Here is a 9,213-nt window from a genome sequence, read left to right as displayed (position 1 = left end):
GGGATCTTCATCGGACCACAAACATCAGTGTGAACTAATTCAAGCATCTCCTTGACTCGCCAAGCTCTTTCAAAATAAAATAGTTGACGACGTTGATTGCCAAGTAAGCATCCTTTGCAGGGTTGATTAATATTTGTGATGCTTGGTTGATTTGTCATTAATTGCTTTTGGTGTAGCAACTTTAGTCCATAAAAGTGAAAATGGCCAAATTTTTGATGCCACAGCCATGAATTATCTTCTTGTGCCTTTAATGTTGTTTCTATGATATAACTCAATTTGAGTGAAAAGCCTCTATTTTTCATCTTTACTATTGCTAGAAGCCTTCTAGTTTTTCTTTCACTTATGGTGCATGAGCCTTTTTCAAAGTGTAATACATATGTAGCCTTTCTCTATCATTTGGTTAATACTCAGTAGATTTTGAGCCAGTTTAAGAACTAATAGAATATCTATAATATTCTTAGTTTCTATCTTGGTGTGGACAGTGATTGTACCTTTGCCATTCGCCTGCACGATCATTCTATCTCTAAGTCTGATGCCAGATCGAACAGATTTATTGATGTCACTAAATAGGCTTTGATCACATGTCATGTGATTATTGCAACCACTATCGAGATACTATATATCATCTTTTTTCTTGTACTCTTCTTGTAATGATGCATAAAAGAAACACTCTTCTCCTTTCTTTTTTTCAGAGAGGTTTGCTGATGATTGATCTTCATCCAGCAGTTTTTTTTCATATGACCAAATCTTTTATAATTGCGGCCTTGTTGTTTTCCATGATGCCAATAATCATTTTTCAAGTGGTTGATTTTCTTGCATATGTCACATGGAGAATATTGTTTCCTATCTTCAGTTTTATTTTTTATTTTTCTAGAAGTGTTTCTCCTTTCAGAATTTTCTTATCTTTTTTCTCCTCTTCTGTTATTTAAATTCTGAGATTTTATATTGAGTTTAGATTGAAATATATTTTCTATTGAATCTTCATCATCTCGACTTGCTAGTCTTTACTCAAAAGTGTGTAGTAAACTTATTAACCCTGTTAGTATTAGCGTTGATAAATCCTTAGTTTTCTCAATTGTAGACAATTTAGGATCAAATTTAGAAGGCAAACTAATGAGTATTTTTTTCAGTATCTTTTTATTGAGCAAGCTTCTCCATATGCTTTCATTTAAGTTACTAAACTCATTAATCTTATATAGTAATTTTTTATTTTTTCAAAATCTTTCATTTTTATATTTGCATATTGCTTCCTTAGAGATTAGAGGAAGATTGTGCGTACCTTTGTGTCACCTCTGAACTCTTACTCCAAATTTTTTCATACTTTCTTAGTTGACGATATTCCTCTTATCCTTGAGAAGGTTGTCTTTGTTAAAGCTTGTTGGAGAAAGCATAAAGCAATATAATTTCTTTGTTGCTCTTTAATCAATTTTTTTTCTGCAGCAAAAAGTGTTGCTTGATTCTCTAGCATGGTGAACCCTTCGTGGACAACATTCCACTAGCTTTGTACTTATAAAAAAAAGGTTGTTATTTGAGAATGCCAATCCTCATAATTGTCTTCTGATAATGTAGGCACAAGAATATTTATAATTGAAATAGTTATAGTTACGAAAAAATTTGTTTGAGTGGGTTATAATGTGGTGGATATATATGTATAGTTGATACGTTAGAAAGAAAGATTCTACACCTAGTAAATGACCAAACGTAGCTTTGATGTCATTGTTAGTTTTATGAAATAGTTAGAAGTTGGTTTAATTTATTATAGACTTGAATATTGTAGCAAGAATAGCAAGGATGATTTTTATAAAGAAATAGTTTGATAGTTATATTATTGATAGGTTAAAGAGAGGGTACAAAGACTAGTAAAATTTGATGTATTTGTTAATTGATTACAATAAGCACTACAATGGCCTATTTATAGGCCTCACAAGTTGATAGATCATAATTTTTTTTAGATATTTCTAGATATTATCTTTTTAGATATTTATTAGACTTCTCCATGATAATATTTAGATATTTATTTTTTATGAAATAGAATCATGAGAATTATAAAGAATTCCACAAATATGTAGCATAATCAGTAAGGAGAAAAAAGAGAAGAAAAAGAAGACGATGACGACAACAAAGAAGAGGAGGAGAGAGTTTTAAATTATGTAAAATTTATCAAAAAATAGCATTAGATATATCCTTCAATTGTAGACTATATTTTCTCTGAAAACTGCCATTGCTTATGTATTAATTCCTGCTTTGTATTGTATACAACATATAGTATAAATTACACAGATGATGTCAAATTCCCATGTTGTATAATAACTAATTACTGAGTTGATATTGGATAAGTAAAAGAAGGATCATTGTAGCCAACACACGAGATTGCATTCACTGTATGTATGGAATGCATTAGAGGGGAAAAAGAATAAGAAGATCGTATATCATTACGTCATATTAAATATCACTTCATTTATAAGTACTATGGTGCTTTCTAAATTTATTACATTAGGATTTTGATTTGTCTTTAGCTATTGATAGGATGATAGATGATCTAAAAAGAACAGTGAAGTGGTATGTATATTGAATAGAGGAATTAAGCCAGAAACACAAGTTTAGAGTTCAGAACTAAGAACAATCAAAAGGAAATCAAGCTCATCAGTGGCTTGAGCTCTAAAAATAAAAAATAGAGTTCTTCAATGTAATAGCAAATGCGAAAAAATTAAAAGAAATAGAGAAATCAGAATCCGCTGAATTAGATTGCAGCAGTGGGAATAATCCATAACCTGAGAAAGAGGGAAGTAGGAATCAACAGGGTGGCAGAGAAGATAACAGAATAGAAGAATAGGAAAATAAAAGAGAATATTCTACGTAGCAGCTGAATGTGAGTGACAGAAAAAAATAGGGTTGAGAGAGAAGAAGGAAGAAAAATACCACAATACACTTAGTGCCTGATTCCTTCAGCAGCCTGCTATTTGACCTCTTTCTCACGCTTCTTCTGAGGCCCTGAATTTGAGGATCTACTGCCATCTGTCCCGAGTTAGTTGTAACCTCTTTTGCTAACGTTGCATGCCTCTCACTTCCTTCCTTACATTCAGCTATACTCGTATCAGCTATCTAATTTCTTTTTTTTTGTATAAAAAAATACTAAAGCACAAATAGGACAATCAGACTGAGCGAAACAATTTCAAGTAACAATGAGTAAACCAAAGAAAATATAGTATTGTGTAAAGTAAAAACATAGTTCTAAATAAACCAAACCTCTCGATACCTATTACTATGATTTGATGGTGTGTAGGGCAAAATTGAATAATAAGCATTCTGCTACCATTGTCAATATATGCCTCCTTATTTAACTTGTGTTTATCTAAAAATTTGCTTAAAAGTAATTTTATGTAATTTTTCTAATAGTAATTATTGTTTTTATAGTTTCTCAAAACTACTTGCGTATTTTTTATTTTTGTTTTTTTTTTCACTCTTGTAGTTACTATTGAATCAACTGGACCTGAAGTGATATTCACTAAAATTGTGAAGATTCTAAAAGACAAGTGTAAATGAATAATTACTGAATTTTTTTGTGTGTGTATTTTGCAACAGAAATAGTGGTAAAAATATAGTACATAATATACTGTCTATATTGTTATTATCTTTATTTAATCATCTAATAAGAACATATATTTTTCTTTTGATACAAAACACTTTTTTTTTTGTAGTGAATTCCAACCCTTTATAGCCAATAGAAAATTTGATTGGAAATTTTATACATTATCTTTTTTATGCTTTATATACCATCAAATTAAGATAGAGATTTTTTTATGGTGTAACACTTGATTTAAATTATACTTCTGTGTTCACTAATTGGCATTTAGCTATTGACTTTAAACTTTTATTTTTTTCTATCAATCTTATTCTTTATATATGTTATTATTTTATTTATAAAATTTTTATTATTTCTCTTTATATGAATTTTTTTATTTTATTATTTATTATTTTTATTTTTTATCAATTTTTTTAATTCTAAATTATACACTTTTATAATTATAGTTGTTGATTTTAACTAATATTATTCAAACAATATTTATTTTATCAAAATCAACTTTAATATAAAATTACTAAACATAAATCATATTAACACAAACTCATTTCTATCCAAAATTAATTTTATAAAATTATATTCATTCAAATTTTAAATTTATCAAATGCCAATACAAACACACACTACAAAATAGAAAAGAACTTCTTAAAATTAATGTATCCTTTATGCATCCAAACCAAAAGAGATATAAGTATAATGTGAAATAAGCTTATTATATAAATACATAATTACTATACAAAAATTGAGCAACATTTCTTTTGTTGTGAATTAGGAACCGGAAAGCAAACACCACTACACGAAGATATGTGCCACTTAGTTTTACACGAAGATATGTGCCACTTAGTTTTGTTAGGGCTATGGTCAGCACAGTTACTAAAAGCTATTAGAAGAAGAGTGAAGTCTATTGATGCGTGAGTAATTTTTTTTATATTTTTGTAATTTAGATATAAATTTATTGAGTTTTTATTAGATTTCGGTGTTTTAAATCAATTTAGATGTTACTTTGATTTGCATTATTATTTTAATAATTTTAAGTAAATTTTGGACGAGTTGACAGAGTTCATACAAAAGAAAAAGAAGAAATTTGGATGCTGTCACTTGGCACCAAACGCCACGATCCGGCGTTTAGCACCAAAAACTTCGTAATATGTGCCCAAAATGTGTACTAGTGGTGCTAAACAGCGCTCTCTGGCGTTTAACTCCAGAAATCGTCTCTATTCAGCGGTACTAAACGCCGAGCTTGGCGTTTAGCGCTAGTAGCGCGTCTTCATGTTACACGAAAGGCTTTGTTTAGCTTTAGTTTTTAATATTTAATTAAAATAAAATAAAATATTTTAGAGTTTTATATTTTTATTTTATTTTATTTTCAAATCAATTAGGATTAGATATAAAAGGGAAAAAGATTCAGTCCTTCGAACTCTCTTTTCTTCTTCCTTCTCATTCTGCACTTGAATACTTTTTATAACCCTAGGTTTTTCTTTGAGCCATGAGCAACTAAACCTCATCTGTTAAGGTTAGGAGCTCTGTTTATTTTGATGGATTAACACTATTGTCATTCTACTTCTAATTAATTCATTGATTTAATTTCAAGAATTGCTTTCGTTCTTCATTCTAGGAATTAGAGTATATTGGAAAATAACTCTTTTTCGAATTGAATTCTTGTTGAATCTTGGAAAAGTTAATTCACTTGAATAACAACTTGAAATCAATTTCTTGTAATTCTCTATTTATCTAGACTTAACATGATACGTGACATATAATCATCTAATCTTTGGGTATTTAGGATTTGTGTGGCTCATAAACTAGAATTGGACTTTAAACCTTTAATCTAAATTAAGTGACCAAGGAATTGGCGGTTGATTAGGTTAGAGGAGATTAAATTACTAAGGAATTAGGGTTTAAAGTAGTTGGTAAGAATTATTAATTCGAAAATCTTAACTATTGCTTTCTTACTATTTTTCATATAATTTTCAAAACTCGTTTACTATTGCTTTCTTACTTTCTCTAATTTCTGTTTTATGCAATTTGAAACTAAACTACTCAATTTAGTTTGTCTGACTAGTCTGATCAGTCAACTATTATTGCTCAATCCATTAATTCTCGTGGGATTAATACTCACTCACATGAGTTATTACTTGGTACGATCCAATACATTTGCTGATAAGTTGTGGTTTTGAAAATCTGCACCAAATTTTTAGCGCCGTTGTCAGGGATTAACTGTGATTGACAACTACCCATTGTTTGATTACTTAGATTAGACATTTTCTTGCTTTAATTTGTTCAATTTCTCCGTTTAAATTTTTGAACTTTACTTAGTCTTTTTCTTTTGTTTTATTCATTTTATTTTCTTATTTTTTTCCTCTTGGTTTCGATTTTTTCCCTTAAATTTCATCATTATGTTTGAAAACTTTGCCTTTTTATTTTATTTTATTTTATTTTATTTCTTTTACTCAATTTACCTCACAAAAAATTCTCTTCACTTTGACGTAGAGATTCCCACTTTTTTCTTGTTTTTTATTTGTTTATGAGTAGAAACAAAGACAAGGAATCTCTTCTTGAATTTGAATCTGAGATTGAAAGGACTGTTAGAAAATGCCAACAACAAGAAATCACCATGGAGCCAAACAACAACAATGTTGTTATTCCCAATGCTGCTAAAGCTCCTAATGCTCCTAAGCAACCTAAAAGAGCTCTTGGTTCTTACACTGCTCCAAATCCCACTTTCTATGGCAGTAGCATTGTTGTACCACCTGTGAATACCAACAATTTTGAGATGAAGCCTCAACTCATTACATTGGTGCAACAAAACTGTCTGTTTCATGGACTCATGTAGGAAGACCAAAACTTATTCATCTATAATTTTCTATAAATTCGTGATACGTTAAAGACCAATGGAGTCCATCCTGATGTCTATCGGTTGTTGCTTTTTCTGTTTGTTGTACGGGACAAAGCCAAGCAGTGGCTTAAAACACAATCCAAGGAGAGCCTGGATACTGGGATAATGTGGTCAGCAAATTTTTGACAAAATTCTTTCTACCTCAGAGGCTGACCAAGATGAGGACTAATGTTCAGACTTTCAAGCAAAGAGAGGGTGAGTCTCTCTATGAAGTTTGGGAGAGGTACAAGGTGATGCTCAAAAAATTTTCTCCTGACATATTTTCGGACTAGATACAGTTACAAATCTTTTATGATAGAGTTATTGAGGCCACCAGGATGTCTTTTCTCATAAAGAAGTCCACTGAAGAGGCTCTAGAGTTGATTGAGATAGTTGCTAACAACCAATATTTATACTCTTCTGAGAGGACCGCCATGAGAAAAGGAGTCATGGAACTAGATGCTCTGGATATCGTTCTTGCTCAAAATAAAGCCATATCTCAACAAGTAAATGCTATTACTCAGCATTTAGGTGGATTACAAGTCTCGAACATTAATACCTAAGATGCTTCTTATGACATGAGTGGTGGCTTCTCTCAAAGTGAGAATTATGATTATGGTCAATTTTTCCTGAACAGGTTAATTACATGGACAATTCTTCCAGACTCCCCTAATAAGGATCCGTTCTCTAAAACTTACAATCCAGAGTGGAGGAATCACCCAAATTTTTGTGGGAAAATCAACCACAGAGGCAACCAAATTTCAACAATAACAATTCTCCTTAAGGCAATTTCAATCAAGGTAACTTCAACAATAACAACCGGCAGTTTCAGCCTCCTCAATAAAACCATGCACCTTCTTCTTTTCAGAAGTCTTCTGACTTGGAATCCATAGTTGCAGAACTTTTTAAGGGTATCCGTAGCTTCATGCAAGAAACTAGAGCTTTAATTATAATCTTGGAAGTTCAAATGGGTCAGTTGAGCAAGCAAGTAGCTGAGAGGCCTCCTAATACCTTCCCCAATAATACAGTGCCTAACCCAAGGAAAGAGTAGAAGGCCATACATCTGAGAAGTGGTAAGGTAGCCAGTTCAGAAGCACAGACTAGTGAGGAGCCCGTTGAAAAAGAAGTTTCAGAGAAGACTCAGGACAAGGTGGAGCACACCCTTGAGAGAGACATATGGACAACCTCTTTTCGGTTGATCTTGAACAATATAAAGTGAAGTCTCCAAAGGTTTCAGAAGGCATCCAAATACAAGAAGTTTTCAAGATTCTTAGAGGTCTTCAGGAAGCATCAAATCAACATTCCTTTTGCAAAGAGTTTGGAGTAAATGCCTTTCTATGCTAAGTTTATAAAGGAATTGTTGACCAACAAGAGGAATTAGAAAGAGAGTGAAAAAAGCTTTCTCATTCTTTGCACCATTGGAGACATTACTATTTAGAGGACATTATGTGATCTTGGAGGTAGCATCAATCTCATGCCACTTTCCTTGATAAGAAAGCTCCAAATTGATTAGGTAAATTCTACTCGTATTTCTTTTCAACTTGCTGACTGTTTAATTAAATTTCCTCTTGGAGTTGTTAAGAATTTAATAGTGAAAGTGGGACCTTTTATATTTTCTGCTGATTTTGTTACACTAAATATGGAAGATGGCAAGGATGCCTCTATTATTTTGAGGAGACCCTTCTTAGCTATAGGGAGACCCCTTATTGATTTGCGAAAAGGTGAGTTGACCTTGAGAGTCAATGAAGAAGAGGTTGTCCTTAATGTGCTTGAGACCTTGCAACATCCTAGTAATTCTGAAGGATGTATGAGAGTTAATCTTATTAAGCCATTAATTCAAAAGGTCTTTGAAGCGGAAGAGCTTGATGGTGCTTTGGAACCCCCTTTGGAGGATGGTTTGCTAGAGATTGATGATTCACTATCATCAAAGAGGGAGACAAACACGCCTATTAACGAGGAAGGGCCACCGAAGCTTGAGTTAAAGCCCTTACCTCCCTCTTTGAAGTATGTATTTCTAGGCGAGCATGATTCTTATCCAGTGATTATTAGCTCCTTTTTGAGTCATGATAAAGATGATGCAGTGATACAAGTGCTCAAGAGCCATAAAATAACTCTTGGGTGGACCATTAATGACTTGAAAAGGATTAATCCAGCTATGTGTATGCACAAGATACTACTTGAGGAAGATGCTAAACCGATAGTGAAACCACAAAGGAAGCTCAATCCAACTATGAAAAAGGTAGTCCCGAAAGAGGTTATGAAGCTCTGAAAAGCCGAGATAATTTACCAAATTTCTGATAGTCTATGAGTGAGCCCTGTGCAAGTAGTTCCCAAGAAAGGAGGGGTGACAGTGGTCAAGAATGAAAAGAATGAGCTTATTCCTACAAGAACCGTCACAAGGTGGCGTATGTGCATTGATTACAGGAGGCTCAACATTATAACAAGGAAGGATCACTTCCCCTTGTCTTTTATTGATCAGATTCTTGAGAGGTTAGCTGGCCATGCATTTTACTGTTTTCTAGATGGATATTCTAGCTATAATCAGATTGTTGTAGACCCTCAAGACCAGGAGAAGACGACATTCACTTGCCACTTTGGAGTATTTACTTATCGAAGGATGCCGTTTGGACTGTGTGATGCCCCAACAATTTTTCAGAGGTGCATGCTTTCCATATTTTCTGACATGGTTGACAAGTTTATTGAGGTATTTATGGATGATTTTACTGCATTTGGTAATTCTTTTTACTCTTGCCTGAGA

This window comes from Arachis duranensis, chromosome 9 (genome assembly GCF_000817695.3).
Source record: "Arachis duranensis cultivar V14167 chromosome 9, aradu.V14167.gnm2.J7QH, whole genome shotgun sequence".
Taxonomy (NCBI): Eukaryota; Viridiplantae; Streptophyta; class Magnoliopsida; order Fabales; family Fabaceae; genus Arachis; species Arachis duranensis.
Note: the sequence above shows the minus strand (reverse complement) of the source record.